The sequence below is a fragment of the Tamandua tetradactyla genome, chromosome 1 (assembly GCF_023851605.1).
Source record: "Tamandua tetradactyla isolate mTamTet1 chromosome 1, mTamTet1.pri, whole genome shotgun sequence".
Lineage (NCBI taxonomy): Eukaryota > Metazoa > Chordata > Mammalia > Pilosa > Myrmecophagidae > Tamandua > Tamandua tetradactyla.
Genome location: NC_135327.1, coordinates 147,110,535 through 147,128,709, shown reverse-complemented (window position 1 = coordinate 147,128,709; position 18,175 = coordinate 147,110,535). Strand labels below are relative to the sequence as shown.

General features: G+C 40.4%; 1 protein-coding gene and 1 pseudogene across 2 annotated transcripts in view; both read left to right on the top strand.

Moving 5' to 3' along the window:
• The first annotated feature begins 1,312 nt into the window (after positions 1 to 1,312).
• Positions 1,313 to 16,656, top strand: LOC143688576 (vacuolar protein sorting-associated protein 26B pseudogene; annotated as a pseudogene). The gene is made up of 4 exons (XR_013178155.1): positions 1,313 to 1,425; positions 10,807 to 11,586; positions 11,700 to 11,781; positions 15,352 to 16,656. The product of XR_013178155.1 is annotated as a vacuolar protein sorting-associated protein 26B pseudogene (transcript).
• LAMB4 (laminin subunit beta 4) overlaps positions 1,318 to 18,175 on the top strand; it is a 151,018-nt gene continuing 134,160 nt past the window's right edge. The window contains exon 1 of the mRNA XM_077166424.1: positions 1,318 to 1,425. The gene's annotated coding sequence lies outside the window, so the exon portion shown is untranslated. The remainder of the gene's footprint in view (positions 1,426 to 18,175) is intronic.

The following is an 18,175-nucleotide window of genomic DNA, read 5'->3' as shown; positions in this document are numbered from 1 at the left end:
GCCCTCTTTCTGTCTTTTCTAAATACCTGTGGAATGAAGGTGTGAATCAGGAAAAAGTCAATTGTCACTTTTCTCCCACCTGTTCTCTAACAGCTGAGAGATGGAATGGAGAAGACTGATATCACTATAAATTCATAAACATCTTCAGAGTTCAGTTCTCAACATTGTCCAGCAGGCCTGCTACTTTTTCAGGTGAACGCACCATTCTCACACTCATTAATGGCTATTTGAAGTCATCTCAGCTCCCCTAGAACACTCTGCTCCCTCATCCCATCCACCCCTACAAACACGTTCTGAAAAATGGCCTTACATCATAATTCAGTGGGCGAAAAAAAAGCCATCAATGGTGATTGCCTCCTCTTCCTGCTACCAAGCCAAAATGTCTGCTTCCATGTTTCCATCCTCTCCTCCTTCCTCCTGTTAAAACAGAGGAGCCATCCTTCCTCCTATCTCCAATCCTTCTATCTGCTCCTAGGAGCCTCCTTATTTGTTGGTGGATTCTTACCCCTCAAGTTATCCTTTCTCCAGCTCCACTGGATTGCTCACATTGACATTTCAACGTGCTCAAGTCTACCCCATCGAAAACAAACCGTGTGGCGTCATCATCTGGCGCCCCCGCCGGGACGTGTGATAAGCGACCGCGCAGCGCGGCGCGACGCCGCTCAGGCCCCGTTTTCCCGTCGTGCCCGCGGTGTCTGTGGGGCTCCCGCCACCACCCGCGCCGGCTGGCGCTTCCTCAATGGCGAGGAAGAGGAGGTGGAGCGGGAGCTCAGCGACACAAGCACACAAATACAGGATAAAGTATTTTATGAAACAAGTCTCCAATCAAGTATAACATTTTGATGCTCCCTTTTGCCCTCGCTATGCCAGCAGCAACTATAGATCATAGCCAAAGAATGTGTGAAGTTTGGGCTTACAACCTGGATGAAGAGATGAAGGAAATTCGTCCAACTTATCCGAAAATATAATTACGTTGCTATGGACATCGAGTTTCCAGGGGTGGTTGTAATGGAGAATTCAGGAGCAATGCTATCAGTACCAACTCTTGGGATGAAATGTAGACGTGTTAAAGATTATTCAGCTAGGACTGACATTTATGAATGAGCAAGGAGAATATCCTCCAGAAGCTTCGACGTCGCAGTTTGATTTGAAGGAGGTCATAGTTGTCCAGGACTCTAGCGCTACTAACAACATTTAGTATCCAGTACATTGGGGCACTTCTTACACGACATATGGAATAGTCCTCTGTGAAGGGGTCAAATGGTTATCATTTCATAGAAGTTATGACTTTGACTGTTTAATCAAAGTTCTGACCAACTCTAACTTGCCTGAAGAAAAACTTGACTTCTTTTGAGATCCTTCAGTTGTTTTTTCCTGTCATGTATGATGTGAAGTACCTCATGAAGAGTTGCAGAAATCTCAAAGGTGGGTTACAGGAAGTCGCTGGGCAGTTAGAGCGGGAACCGATAGCACCGCTTCAGGCAGAATCTGATTCATTGCTTACAGGGATGGCCTTTTTCAAAATGAAAGAAATGTTCTTTGAAGATCGTATTGGTGATGCCAAATATTGTGGCCATTTTTATGGCCTTGGTTCTGGTTCATCCTTTGTGCAGAATGGCACAGGGAATGCATATCAAGAGGAAGCCAATAAGCAGTATTGTAAAGTATAAAATAACCTTTTTATTTTAATTTTATAGCTTCACACATGCTTGTATGTAGGTTTTATCTTTGGTTGAAGTACCTTTTTTTTTTTTTTTGCTTTCATAGCCCATTTTATTTTCTGCTTTTCAGTACTAAATATGACCATTTATCTGAGATTTTAATAAATAGAAAAGCGTTGAGACTAAATTGGGCGTTAACTGAATACACTTGTTAGCAAGCATGTGTGACAGAGTGGAGGAAACTATATCACACTGAATATTTTGATAAACTTTACCTACTTGGGGTTGGCATGTTTTTCCCCTTTCCTAAATTATTTAGTACTGGCTATAATTTAGTTCTCTTTTTCTTGTTTCTCCCTTCCATTCTGTAGAAGTTTTAGCTATTTCGGATTATGGATCATCAATTTTGCGCTTCAGAATGGGATCTGAGAAATAATCCTCTTTTATCAAAAATTTGGGGTTTTGGGTTTTCTTGCTTTTAGTTAGAAAAATAACCATCTGCCAATTTTATACGGCATTTACTTGTTTTTGACCCACAAATACAGCACATGCATTGTGTGAATGGTTGATTCAGCAAGACTAACGTTAGAAAGACAAGAAACTACTGAGGAGCTTAGTAACTGTTGTTTCTGTATGTAGTATTTAATCTTCCAAGCACACTGAGTGTCTATCAGTTTCTAATTGGCATGTGTAGGCTGATCTGTGACAGAAGAATTTTTCAAACCAGCTTTACGCATCCCTTGTGATTGGATTTTGAATATCTGCAGGGAAACCTTCTATCCAAGATTTGAAGCTGCAGTTATTTTATGGTAGCACATGTCTCTTGATCTGCTTCTTCTTTTTTTTTTGTCTATCCCTGTTTATGTTTTTTAAATTATTTTATACCCATACTTACAATGCTCTTGATTTCATTAAAGTTCAGAGATAGCAAGTTTTAGTTAAATAAGAAAAAAATTCACGTTAAATAAGAAAAATATTGTGCTATCATCATTGCTACAAAGATAAATAATGGATAGGTTTGGTACAAAAAAATACAAGACAGATAGACATAAAGATAAATATAAATATAGAAATAGATATTAATATAGATAACTGATAAAATTACCTCAGGAGTATAATATTTGTTTATTTTTTGTGTATAGCTTTGCAATCTACTTTATATATATTGACAAAAGAGACTGTGAATTATTTAGTCATGCAGAAAATATGACCAAAGCATGCGTGGAAAAATTTTTTTGGTAATCATTAGCTCTATCCTGAAATGACGGACTACAAGTTATGATGTATGTTATCAGTAATATTAGCAAATCTCCAAATTTTAGCCGCATTAGTTTGTTTCACTTATACATTCTTTATTCATGATATTACAATAATGTAATTGGGTGGTCCTTTTTAAGCAAAACAAAGGGTATTATTCGTTTTTGAAGTTTTTCTAAATAAAAGCTTCAGAAATGTTTCCTTATATTAAAAAACCTTTGAAACCTTTGATTGCCCACAGTATACACTCCCTTGAATTATATCTCCTCCCCTTCATTGTCAAAAGGTTAAGAGTTGAAATAAACCAGGAAAAGTACAAGAGGACAATATAGATACTATTGTTTGCCAGGCAGTCCTCTCTTTGTTCCTTCTCCAGCCATAAAACATCCCCAGTTTCACTCATTTTGTCTTACACATGCTGTCTTTCTTCAGCTGTAATTATTTAACTAATTATCTTGGTAAGTGACTCAATACTTTTTAAAGCAGTGGTTCTCAACCATGACTGCACATTGGAATCACCTGAGGAGCTTTAAAAACCCTGCTGCATGGCTTCCATTCCCCAGTGTCTCTGTTGCAATTGTCACAATGTGACCTGGGAATCAGAATTTTTTAAAGCTCCCCAGATGATTCTAATGTGTAGCCAAGATAGAAACCAATGTAGAAAAACTTACCACGCTACTGTGTGAGCACTTAAAAATTTTAACATACAGTATTTTGAATACATTTCTTCATATAGCCTACTGGTTGATATGAATTTCTTTTCTTTCCTCTCATTAAAAAAACCATGTCCCAATAAACAGGACCCTTCATAAATTGCTAGTGGAATGTGAAAGATGCAGCCACTGTGGAAAACAGTTTGGCAGTTTCTTAGGATCTTAAACATAAATTTACCAGATGACCTAGAAGTTACACTCCTAGGTATATACATTACTAGGTTGTCTCTTTCTATATACCCAATAGAAATGAAAACATATGTTCCCACAAAGACTTGTACACAAATGTTCATAGAAGTACTCATCATAATAGCCAAAAAGTGGAAACAACCCAATTATCCATGAACTGATGAATGGATAAACAAAATATGGTGTATCCACGCAAGGGAATTCTATTCAGCATTTTAAGGGGAATGGGGTACTAATTCATGCAACAACGTGGAGGAATCTCAGAAACATGATGTTCAGTGAAAGGAGCCAGACAAAAAAGACCATGTGTTAATATGATTCCATTCGCTTGAAATGTCCACAGAAGGCAAACTTATAGAGATAGAAAGTAGATTAGTGGTTGCCTGGGGCTGGAGATGGGAATGAGGATTATTATAAATTGGCATGAGGGAGTTTATTGGGGTAATAGTAATATTCCAAAACTGATTTTGGTGATGATTGCACAATTTGGTAAATTAAAAATCATCGAATTGTGTACTTAAAACAATCAAATTTCTGTGTATAAATTATACCTCAGTAAAGCTGTTAAAAGAAACCATCCCTGGGCTTGTATTTTTCTGGAAACAGAGTTCAGCTGTGTATAAATGGGGCTTATGATGAATATAGCACCATATTATAAGGCACTACACCTTCCTAACTTTCTGTTCCCTCAAAAAGGCTCCACAAATCTGTGATACTGTAGGTACTCAGCAGCAGCAGCATCACTTGTTAGAGATGCAAACTCTTGGTCATCCCCAAATCTACTGAATCAGAAACTGGGAGTGGGGTCTAGCCATCTGTGCTTTAACAAGCCCTCTGGGTGATTCTGATGCACACTAACGTGTGAGAAACACTGCACTTAATCTACATGTTGGTCCCTCTCCTCTAATTTAAAGAATGAATTAGGCTCTTTTCCTAACATCAAAAAAAACCTCAAATAACCAAATGCCTCTCAACAGGTAAATGGATAAACATAATTTTGGCTCATCACACCAATGAATGCTACTTAGCGATAAAAAGGAATGAACTACTGATACAAGTGGTAAACTTTCTGTTGAGTGAAAGAAACCAAACAAAAGCATTTCGTCTATATGAAACACTGGAACAGGCTAAATTAATCTTTAATAGCAGAAAATAGACCAACAATTGCTTGGGGCTTCAGAGGGATTTACTACTAAGGAGCTAAGAGAACTCATGGGGGATGGTGCAGATGGTCCATATCTTGATTACGGTGGTGGGTACAGGTTGAGTACCTGTGTCAGAACTCATCAAAATGTAGACTCAAGGGAAACAAGAGTAGCTCAGTGGTAGAATACTCGCCTACCGTGTGGGAGACCCGGGTTCGATTCCTGGCCCATGCACTTCCCCCTCAAAAAAATTCAACAGATGGTGCTGCAATAATGGGATAGTCACGTGGAAAAAGAATGAAATGTGACCCCTACCATACAGCATACAGATATATACATATATACTTAAAATGTGTGTATTTTATTGCATATAAAGTACATCTCAATAAAGTTGATTTCGAAAGAATAAGATGAAACTGGGAATGAGCAACTCATCTCCTTCTTGGTTTTCTCTTTCTCTCTGGTCTGTTTGGCCAAAGAGGAGCGCATTCAGCTCTGCTCCTGTCTCCATGTGATACACTCAGGGGGTCAGGGCCCAGTCCTCCCTGTCACAGAAACGTCTGTGAGAGGTCCATCTCTCTCCCACCCCACTCAGTAGTAGGGTCAATGCCTGGTGTCAGGCATTCTGAGTATGTATGTCTATGCTGGCTCTAGTACAGACCCAGATCTCCATAGATGGGTTCCCCAAGATCTAGCAGTGGAGGGGCGGGGGGTGGGGTGGAGGAGGCTATTAGTCAAATATGGTTACCATCAAATCCACAGACCCCAAACCCATCTCAGGAATAAAGCAATGTTTGATCTCCATCTGTCAATTCCTGCTTCTGTGTCCTCAAATTGCTTCCAAACACACAGGCATCTAAGACCTGACAGCCTCAGTCAGAGCAAAGTCTATTCCATCCTTCCACCACTAGAGGGAGGAAGAGCAGAAAAAGTTGCCAAGGCACTGAGAGCCAATTCCTTCCTAATTTAAGTCCCTTTGTGCTCTCCAGGCCTGGGAGAAGGCCACTGCTGGTGCTTTTCTGAAGTCTTAACTTGCTGGTGTGTCCAGCTTACTTTGTGCCATCCCTCTTTCTCCATCTTATTTTTCTCTATCAAGATTTTCACTACCTTTCTTACTCCTTCCTGATAGCACTCTTATTTTTGCTCTCCTGTGTCTAACCCTTCTCCTACATTTCAATTCTACAATCCAAGTGATGTCTGATTGACATCTCAAAATTAACCTGCTCAAAGTTTAAATCCTGAGTTGTTTTACTCTCTCCAACTATTCCCTATTGAGGTGCCGTCTCAATGCAAGCACCACATTGGCTCAAGTCAAAACCCTTGAGAGTCATCTTTTCTCTTCCTCTACTCCATCAAACCATAAGTCATTTCTTTAGGTCTATCTCCAAAATATGTGTTGAATACATCCACATCTCTTTATCTCTAGTCTCCCAACTCGATTTCCTGCTTCTGCTCTTGCCCTCCACACAATAGAGCAGGATTGGCACAAAAGGGCCAGATAGTAAATATTTTGGGCCTAGTGGGTGTGCAAGTTTGAAGCTATTATGTACCCCAGAAAAGCCATATTTAATCCTGATCCAATCTTGTGGGGGTAGCCATTTCTTTTAATTCTGATTCAACACTGTAAGGTGGAAACTTTTGATAAGATTATCCTCACCAAGATGACACACTCAATCATGAGTGTGCCCTTTGGGTTAGATGGAGACGTGACTCCACCCATTCCAGGTGAGTCTTGATTATTTTACTGGAGTACTTTAAAAGAGGAAATATTTTGGAGAGAGCCTAGAGCCATTGCAGACACTTGGAGAACAGAGCTGACAGAGCCAATGCAAGACCCAGATGTTTGGAGAATGCAGGGCTCAACAGACATTGCCATGTGCCTTCCCATGAGATGCTAAGCAAGCCAGAACCCAGAGAGAGCCAAGGGAAGCCAAGAGATGAAACCCAGCCCTGGAGAAGCCAAATGAGGATGCCGCATAGGAACAGAGGCTGAAAGCCATGGAGCCCAGGAGCAAGGATCCAGCAGATGCCAGCCATATGCCTTCCCAGCTGATACAGGTGTTCCAGATGGCATTAGCCTTTCTTGTGTGAAGGTAACCTTTTATTGGTGCCTTAATTTGGACATTTTCTTGGCCTTAGAACTGAAAACTTGCTACTTAATAAATTCCATTTCTGAAGGTCATTCCATGTCTGGTATATTGCATTCTGGCAGCTTTAGCAAACCAAAACAGTGAGCCATAATGGGTCTGTCATGACTACTCAGTTCTGCCATTTTAGAATGAAAGCAGCCATAGACAATACTTAAATGAATCAGCATGGCTGTATCCCCATAAGCCTTCATTTGCAAAAACAAATGGCTGGTAGTTCCGGACCAAGATGGCAGCTTAACAATGTGCGCATTTTAGTTCATTCTCCAGAACAACTACTAAATAACCAGACACAGTACAGAACAGCTCCTGGGGCCACATCAGTGACCGGACACACAGCGTACCCCAATCTGGACCAGCCGGACAGGCTGCAAGCTCCCCCAGAATAGTGAGTTCCCCAAGCCACAGCAGCTAATGCCCCTCCCCCACAGGCTGCTTCCCAGAGGGGAAAGGAAAGGAAAGAGACTTTACCAGCAGCAGGGGCTGAACCCAACCACACTCCAATTGTGGAATTAATTAACAAATTCTAACTACTAAAAATAGGCCCCCAGCTCAGGTGAACCTGGTCAAAGCAGAGGTTGCTCATTTTTACTCCATTGCCAAGGGGGCAGGGCTGACGGAAAAAGAAAAAAAAAAGAAGGAAACAGAGGTCTTGTGGCTGTGTTTCTACAAAGGCTTGACTGCCTTTCGATACAGCAGTAGGGCTCCTCAGACTGCAACTGCCCCAGGCACAGGCAGAAACAAACTCATTTGAGGGCTTGTCTGGAAACTGTGCCTTCCCCGGGGGAGGGGTGAAGCCCAACTCAAGTGGAATCCCTCTCTCAAGGAATTCATACACCAGGGCTTGGTAATTTGAAGCCATTAAAACCAGTCTACAACCTCTCCTCTGTCTCCACCACACCCCCCCGCCAAAGTTAAAGGTACCGCATCAGCTTATGCTGGTGGGACCTGCAGGCAGACAAGTACCACATACTGGGCAGGATAAGAAAAATGAGTCCAGAGACTTCACAGGAAAGTCTTTCAACCTGCTAGGTCTCACCCTCAGGGAAAACCGTCGCAGGTGACTCTTTCCTCTGATAGAAGGCCAGTTTGGTCTGGGAAAATCTGGCTGCAGTCTATAATACCTAAGTAGACCCTCCTAAGTTGGGGGGGAGGAAGACGGGGGAGGGGGAGGGGAGGGGGTGTGAAGGCACCATACAAGCAGGGCAAGAAACAACAAAACAAGAACTGAAAAATTCTCCTCTGTTAAACAAAACTTAAGCTAGAGGTCCAGATAAAGCTGAATTGAATGTCCCTCCTTCCCTCCCATTATGTCCAGCCACTCTGGCCCCTTTCTCACACAGCCATGACCTTTCCTGCCCCAAATGCTTTGTGTTTTCTGTTCTCTCTGCCTGGAGGTCTTTCTTCCAGATCTCTGTGTGGCTCTACTGCCTTATTCTCTAGGCAAGAAAAATAATGCCTTCCGTAACAGTCTGTCTACAAGACTCTCTCTTCCTTTCTCTCTCTCTCTCTCTCTCTTTTGTTTCTCTCTTCCTCTCTCTCTCTTTTGCTCCACCCCCTCACTCTCTCTCATACACATATGTACACACATACACATCACCCTGTTTATTTTCTTTATAGCACTTATTAGAGTCTGTAATTTACTTGTACATTTATTTATTTACTTGCTAAGTATCTGTATTCCCCAACGAATATGGCAGGACCTGGCTCTCATATTCACCACCATATACCTAGAGCCTAGAACAAAATATCCAAGTCTCATATATTCTCTTATTCATTCATATATATTTATTGAATCCCTCTTTTGTGCCAGATCCTGTTCTAGGTTCATGAATTAAGGAAGAAAAATAAAAGAATTCAACCATGCTCATATTCTTTTTATAAGGTGGAAACCATTTTTCCATATACTTTAGCATTTTAAGAGCAGTTCCTTTATATTCCCTTCACCTTCTTAAGGTAGGATGTGAACCCTATATTGACATTTTAACAGACAATTCCATCTAATTGCTGGGGCCCCTTAATCAGGGTGGGAATTTTACATTCTCACCTTAGCTCAAGAGCCCCAGAAAGCCATGTGAATGATTTTGCAGTGGGTCCAATGGTAACCCCCAAAAGATACGTCTACATCCTAATGCCTAGAACCTGTGAGGTTACCTTATTAAAAAAAGGTGTATTGTCTGGCAGATGTAATTAAGTTAAGAATCTTGAGGTGAAGAGATTGACACTGATCAAACACAGGGGATTGGGGAGGAGGTTGGGGAGGGGGTTCTCTGCCCCATGCACTGAAATGACCAATTCCTGAAACAACAGGTTTCAAAGAGAGAAAGAGTTTATTGCTTAGTGCATAGCAGGAGATCAGATGACCTATTGGCCAAAGTATTTGTCTGCCTGAACTGCAGTAACTCTGATAGTGTTATAGTATCAAAAGATGGGCAGGTTTCAGAATAATGAGCACAATGACTCCAGGTGACGTAATTAGAGATGATCTAATTATTAAGCATGCACAGATCAGTTACATGTTTAATTACAAAAAGTATGTAAGAAAATGGTGGCCTAATATGTTGATGTGTGTGATTTTTAGTATTATAATGAGGTATAGGTTAAACCTACATTTAACCCATTTTATGGGTTAAAATTTAAGTTACTTCGCATGTCAGATGGGACAATTTTGGTTACAGCCTATGTTGTTTGGTAAGATAATTTAGGAATTGGGGTGATTGATTAATTCTGGACTGACTCAAGTTCTTTGATAATTAAAATTAGGAACTGTCTTTTATGGATTATAAGACTAAATTTGAAAAACAGCATTAGGGGGTACAAATGGGTGCAGTCACAAGGTTTTTTCAATCACAAGGTTTTTACAATCACAAGATAAAGGATAAAGATAGTTAAAAGGATAAAGGATAAAAAGATAGTTAATCAGTATTAAAGATCAAGACAGCTTGGTTTCAGTTCAGTATTTTCAGGTATTTCCTTCTGCCTATTCTAATATACTAGAAAGTAAGAGCATCTATATATAGATTTAGTAATCATATTATTTGTTAATTCTTAATTCATTGATTACTAGATCATCCTGGATTAACCAGTAGGCCAAAATTCAATGGCAAGTATCCTTGCATGTGAGGCAAAGGGAGATTTGACACACAGAGAGGAGAAAGCAGTGTAAAGATGGAGGCTGAGGTTGGAGTGAGGTAGCCACAAGCCAGGGGACACCTAGAGCTGCCAGAACCTTCAAGAGGCAAGGAGAGGATTCTCCTCTAGAGCCTCCAGAAGGAGTGTGGCCCTAATGACACCGTGATTTCAGACTCCTAGCCTCCAGAACTGTGAGACACTAAATTTCTGTTGTTTTAAGCTATACAGTTTGGGGTAACTTTCTACAGTAGCTACAAGAAGTCTTAAGTCTGACCATGCAAGGGGGATCAAATGTGTTTTCAGAATTGGGCACTGCTGCATTAAATTGAGCCCCCTGACCCACCCACTTTTACATAGATATCTGAAAAAGCATGAAAATAAAAGCAGAGGAGACTGGGAATTTTATGCTTTCAATTAACAGCTCAGTAAAGAGAAAGAGTGGGGAGGGCATGATATATAGAGAGACAACAAAATATCCGGAGGGGAAGTGACATGGGGATTCCAGGTCTATTGTCTTTCTCACTCCTTCCTTCTTTTCTGCTTCTCTCTCCAAACTCTCCAGGGCTGATTTCTGGTATATATGAGGTCTCTGAGGTAACATCAGAAGCTCCATTCTATTTGCAACAAGCAAAGGGAACTCTCACTCAGCCAGCGGGCATATCAGAGGACCTGGGAAGACTCCCTGTATTTCCAGTGCTGTGGGAAATGAAGTTGAATGTGTTGAATGAAGCTACCACAGCCTTCTGGTCTCCTATCCTGGCCAATTCCAGAAAGAAGAAGTAAGGAAAGAAGCAATTTTATATGACAATTTAAAATCCCCAACATAAAATCTGAAATGAAAAAAAAATGCCAAGGGTAAAAATGAACATTTAATCCTTTTCAAATTACTTAATTTTCTTTTACATTTTGTCTCTCAAATGCTCATGCTGAGCAATTCATACAAGCAATCTTTGTTGAATTTTCCTAACTTTATATGTGTTTTCACCATTGAAACTTCTTTATTTAATAGGGAATTCCTATGTTAATTTGGGGAGGGAGAAGCAAATAACTAACAAGGCTTTGTTACCTATTAAATGTCAGGCATTTATTATTCCTCTTCCTGCATATGGGAGAGGAGAGTGGCTGGTATATAGATGCACATTAGCCTGAATCAGAATCACTCAGAGGGGCTTGCTAAAAGACAGATGGGTAGACCCCACTTCCAGAGTTTTTAATTCAGCAGATCTGGGGATGACCAAGAATTCACATTTCCAGCAGGTGATACTGCGGCTACTGGTCTGAGGACCACCCTTTAAGAAAAACTGGTCTGTGAAATCCCCTGAGGGAGCAGGACAACAAGGAGGTAAAATACCCTATATCATGATGCCATACTCATAATAACCCTCATTTATACAAGACAGTGAGGGTTTAATATTCTCACCAATCCTGTGAGGTAACACTTCTTTTCTTTCACAGATTAAGAAATTGAAGTTTAGTGAGCTTATGTTGCTTTGCAAAGCTCACACAGCCATTGAGGAAATCCAGTATGTGAACTCAGGTATCTGACTAAGCTCCTTTCCTCTTTAAGTTATTTCTCCTTAAACCTAAACTACATAAACCAACAGTCTGATGTACAAAATCCATACAGAATAGGTCTATATGGAAGGCTGCCCATTTTTGAAAGGCCAATTTTTTTTTAAAGAAAAGAAAGTCTTTTTCTCTTTAAAGACAATAGAATCTCAGTTCAAAGGCTGAGAAAGAGACAAACACAGCCGTCCCTGGGTGCCTGGGTTTGAGACTGTCTACCCAGGCTTGGACCAACATTTAAAGAGCAGAGCCCCACATCTTGCTCTTTTCAGATTTTAGCACATGGAGCATGACCTGAGGACAGTCCATTTTTGAGAATCACCCTAACTGTAATGGTTGTTAGACTGCCAATGGTCCTAAAGGCAAACCAAATCTTCCTCAAGTTTCCCCAGATTTGATAGCACTTCATAAAGTTCTTTATACATTGTTAGGACTCGCTAGTGATTGGCAGGGGTGTGTCATGATTACTGTTTCCATAGAAATGGGAAGAATACAATGAAAATAAGAAAGTCATGCTTAACTGCTTGCCAGCTCCACTCTGGGGAGCATGCTCACAGGCAGACAATGACTTTAGGACCTCAGCACTCTACTCTGCTTGGCCAAGCTCAGCTGACTAAAGTAGGCAAATAGGGGAAAAAGATGGGGCAAATTTGGAGGTCTGGGTTTGCTGCTCTTCATCTAGGTACATCATGTAAGAATGAATTCTTCCATTGAGCAGTCGATTTTTTATGCCTATGGGCACAGAGCCAAGGTTCAATATACAGAAAACCAGAGGAGTGTAAACAATCATCTCTGCACTTACAGTACCCAGAACAATTAGAAAAATTAGGTGACCACATGTCCAACAATTAGTGATCTAAAAAATCAATTCCTGTGATAGTATATAGACTATAGCTGCAAACATGATGTCAATATGAGCTGAAATAGAGTAGTCCCAGAAGAGGACCTTGAAAGATGAATGGGATGTAGAAAGGAAGAGGACAGAAAGATGGTGTGATAGGCAGAATAATGACCCTCCAAAGATATTCACGTTCTAATGATCCCCAGGGCCTGTGAATGTTTCCTCACATGGCAGAAGGAACTTTGCAGATGTGATTAAGGTAACAATCTTAAAATGGGGAGATTAGCTGGGTGGGATCATTGTAATCACTTGGGCCCTTATAAAAGGGAGGCAAGAGAATCAGAGTGAGCAGAAAGAAATATGAAGACGGAAGCAAGAGATTGTAGTGATGTGAGGAAGGGATGCCAAGACAAAGAATGTGTGTAGCCTCTTGAAGCTGAAAAAAAAAACACAAGGAAATAGACTGTTCCCTAGAGCCTCCAGAAAGACCAACACTGCTGACACCTAACTTTAGTCCAGTGAGACCAATTTTGGACTTCTAACCTCTAGACCCATAAAATAATAAATGTGTTGTTTGAAGCCACTAAATTTTTGGTAATTTGTTCCAGTAGCAATACAAAACTAATACAGGGAAGCATTCAATTTGGAAAAAGAGCAAGGTCAAAAAAACCCAAAAGGTAATAGCTTCTAAGTTATAACAGTTCCACAATCCAAATATTGGGATTGGGAGAAGGAAGATGAAAAAATGCCATTCCATGGAATAATGGGGATTGATTCTTGCCAAGGTCACCACTTCTGTAGCTTCTGTGATTTACTAGATGTCTGAGGATTGCAAAGGTCATGGAAGAGGTATCACTGCTTTTAAGGAACCTACTAGGCCTAAAGTAGGGTTGAGGAAGCATCACATTCCACATAGGTCTCAGGGCTGGGGCCAGAGAACTCCCAGATCATCTGAGTCATGGTGAATCTTGGAAAGGATAAGGGCAGAGAGCCACAACCTGAAGGCTGAAGAAGAGAACCCACAGATTCAGGAAAGAGGCCATGCTGATTTGGGAGGCACCTGCAACAGTAAAGCTCAGCTCCTTAAAAGTGCTTAGAGTCTTCTGCAAATCTTGTTCCTAATCATAGTTTAATTCTCTAAATTATTTTAATGACTTAAATCTTGCATTGATTATTTAACACTACCCCTTATCTCTTAGCACTAATAGAGCCTTCAGGGAGTGTAAATTCAGAGCAGCAGAAAGAGCTACCATAAAAAAATAGAATTGAACTCTGAAGAGCGTTTTAATCAAATATGTTGAGTGATTCAGGATGCCATAGGAGTGAGGGAGTAAATGTTTTCTAGATATGGTAAGAAAGACAAAGCAGAAAATCCAAAACAATTAATGGAGGCAGAGAGATGGAGGAAAGGCTTTAAAACCTATGGATGAGGACATAAATGGAATACAATGAGAAAGGTCTTCCCAGAAGTTATGCAACCTGCCTACAGGCAGGTAGACCTACCCTAGTTGGGATGTCAGTTAGACTGGACAGTCATCCAAAAACTTTTTACACCTTTGCTTTCTCCCAGGTATATTCCACTTTGTCAGAGCACAGTAACCTGTGATAGACCCCAACAAGCTGGTCTTCGGTGCTACCACTTACCTGCTTCCTTGCTATATCATTTCATTTCAGAATTAAAAGAAATACTGATTTGTCATTTTATTTTAAAACATGTTAAATACTTATTCTGTATGAATGCTGTGATACACGAATACCTTTGTTACCCAATACAGGATGAGAGAAGCATTCACTCAACAACTATTAACTGTCCATTAATGTGCCAGGGACTACCTTAGGCACTGGGAATATGAGGGTGAAGGGACACAGTCCATGACCTCAAGGAACTTACCAGGTCTGGAGGCATAGGGAGAGTCAACAATCATAGCACAGATGGCAGGTGCTGCAGGAGGCATACACACAGAGGGCTATAGGCACACAGAGGGGGAAACCCAACTGTTTTGGTTTGCTAAAGCTGTTGGAATGCAATATGCCAGAAATGGAATAGCTTTTAAAAAAGGAATTTATTAAGTTGCAAATTTATAGCTCTAAGGCTATAAAAATGCCCAACTAAGGCATCCAGGGTCAGATAACTTGACTCAAGAAAGGCTGATGGGCAGATACATTCAAGAGCAATTTGGGCAGTGAATAGAAAAGTATTTTCAATGTCCGCTTGAGGAACTAGGGAGAAAGAAGGAAATATTGAATTCTCCATTTGGGATAGTTATTATTATTATCAGGATAATATTCCTGATATTATCACAAGCAGTGAGGACAACCAAATCAATAGGCTGAACCCTTGATTTTGGGATTCACCCCTATGAAACTTATTCCTACAAAGGATAAGCTAAGCCTACTTATAATTATGCCTAAGAGTCACACCAAGAGAATCTCTTTTGTTGCTCAGATGTGGCCTCTCTCTCGCTAAGCCAACTAGGCAGGTGAACACACTGCCTACATGGGACATGAGTCCCAGGGGTGTACATCTCCCTGGCAATATGGGACAGAACTCCTAGGCATCATGGGATTGAGAAAGCCTTCTTGACCAAAAGGGAGAAGAGAAAAATGAGACAAAGTTTTGGTGGCTGAGAAATTTCAAACAGAGTCAAGAGTTTATCTTGGAGGTTATTATTATGAATTATATAGATATTTCTTTTTTAGTTTATGGTGCATTGGTATGGCTGGAGAGAAGAACCTGAAACTGTTGAGTTTGTGTCCCTGGTGAAGGACTTGGCACAGCCGGGAGAAATCACCCAGTCACAGGCCTTTGACTTTGAGTTTACCCAAGTGGAGAATATGAGTCCTACTCATATTCAGAATGTGAAGCTACAGTATTTCCTTCATGCCACCATCAGCTGCTGTCTCAATGACATTGTCAAAGGGATGGACATTGAAGTTCACAGGCTCAGCATGTACCCAGAGCTGAACTCCTCCATCAAGATGAAGATTGGGATAGAGGACTGCCTGCACATTGAGTTTGAGTGTGATAAATCCAAATACCACTTGAAAGATGTCATCATAGGGAAGATATACTTTCTTCTAGTGAGAATCAAAATCAAGCACATGAAAATAGATATCATCAAGCAGGAAATGACAGGAATAGGCCCCAATGTCTACCACGAGAACAACACCATAGCCAAGTATGAGATCATGGATGGGGTACTTGTGAGGGGAGAGTCCATCCCGATCCAGCTATCCCTAGTGGGTTATGAGCTGACACCCACCATGCAGGACATCAACAAGAAGTTCTCTGTGAGCTATTAACCTCAACCTCATGTTGATCTATGAGGAGGAGTGGCTCTACTTCAAACAGCAGGAAGTGGTATTGTGGTGGAAGGGTGATATCATACGCAAGAGTGCGTCCCATCAGGCAGCCATCACCTCCCAGCAATTCAAGGGCACAACATCCCTGGGTGAAGCATGGGCCCCCCAGCCAGCTGTCTGTCAACAACAGCAGGCAATGAGGCCCCTAGGGCCAATATGCGGCTGAGCTTCCAACCTCAGCACCCCAATCTACCAATACCAGCTGCTAGAGGGGGCAGAGGAGGAGGGTGGGACACTCCACTCTGCTGACCCATTACTTGCAACCTGAAAAAAAAAAGTAAGATATTCCAGTAGCATTAATTCTTGAAGATGATTGTGTAATGATATAGCTTTAAAATGTGACTTTGTAATTGTGAAAACCTTGTGCTGATGCTCCTTTTATCCAGAGTATGGGCAGATGAGTAAAAAAATATGGATTAAAAATAAATAAATATTAGGGGATAAAGGTTAAAATAAATTGGGTAGATGGAAATACTAATGGTCAATGAGAGGGAGGGGTAAGTGGTATGGTATGTGTGAATTTTTTTCTTTTTTCTTTTTATTTCTTTTTCTGGAGCGATGCAGATGGTCTAAAAATTATCATGGTAATGAATACACAACTATATGATGATATTGTGAGCCACTGAGTATATACCATGTATGGACTGTATGTGTGTTGAAGATTTCTTAATAAAAAAGAGAGGAAGGAAGGGAGGGAAGGAAGGAGGGGTCCAGGACACTTCTGTCAGTTGGAAAGCATCTGCTGGAGTCTTTGGCTTCTGGTTTCAAACAGCTTCCCCAGGGACATTTTCTATCCACATCTCCAAACATCTAGGTCTCATATTGAAATTTTTTCCAAAATGATTCCCTCTTAAAGGACCTCCAGTAGGTGGATTAAGATGCACTTTGAATGGGCGAAGAGATATCCCCATGGAAACCACCTAATAAAAAGGTCCCACCCATAATTGGGCCAGTCATATCTCCATGGAAACAACTCAATCAAAAAGATCCCACCCAGCTACTGAATAGGATTAAAGAACATGGCTTTTCTGGGATATACAACAGTTTAAAACTGGCACACCAACTCAAACTGGAGGGTTAGGAAAAGTGTCCTAGAGGTGATGATGAGAAACTAGAGGAATGAAGTAGATCATGAGTTAGTAAAATTTTTCTGAAAAAGGCACAGATAATAAATATTTTTGGTTTTACAGGCAGTATGTACTCTTTCACAACTACTCAACTCTGCAATTACAATGCAAAAGCAGCTATAGACAATGTATAAACAAATAAACATGGCTCATTTATTCATTGATGAACACTAAAATTTGTATTTCTTATTATCACAAAATACTATATTAAAAAAATTTTTTAACCATTTTAAAAACGTAAAAACCTTTTTTTTTTTTGGCATGGGCAGGCTCCGGGAATCAAATGCGGTTCTCTGGCATGGCAGGTAAGAATTCTGCCACTGAGCCACTGTAGCACCACCCAGTAAAAACCATTTTTATCTCATGAGTATATAAAGGAAATGGTAGGCTGGACTTGATGTGGGTTGTAGTTTGCCCACCACAGAACAGGATAAAGTAGATAAAGCATGACATGAAGTCAAAGCAGTATTTGAAAAAGTACACAGGAACACTTAGGAACTACAAACAATTGTTAAAGGTTAATTTTTTAAAAATGTAAAATCATAACTGACTCTCATATAGATATAAAATGAAATGTGCCAAATATTTTATTTAATTCATTAATAAATGAATAAATCATTTCGGTAAGATATTGTAATGTATTCAGTAAGATGTTGCAACTTATTCAAAAAAGAATTAAAACACACATATGTATAGGCCATCAGGAATGCTAAAACGAATTTGTAAATATAGAGCAATAATCAATTGCATTTCCAGAAGACATAGTTTGCATTTCTATCAGTATCGTAAGACTTACAGAGCCTCCTTCAACAGTTTCAGGCCTCCTTAAATCCCCAAAGGTACTATGACTCACATTTTTAAGCCAGATGCCTATTAATCTGCCTCAATCTCCTACAAAACACTCCCATTTCCCTGGACTCACTGAAACCTTAGGTGTGCTGGTGTGACATTATGCCACAAAGCCACCAAACCAAAAAAACAAAATAAGGAAACATGGCCAGATGGAGGATGGCTATAGACTAGTGTATGGCTTT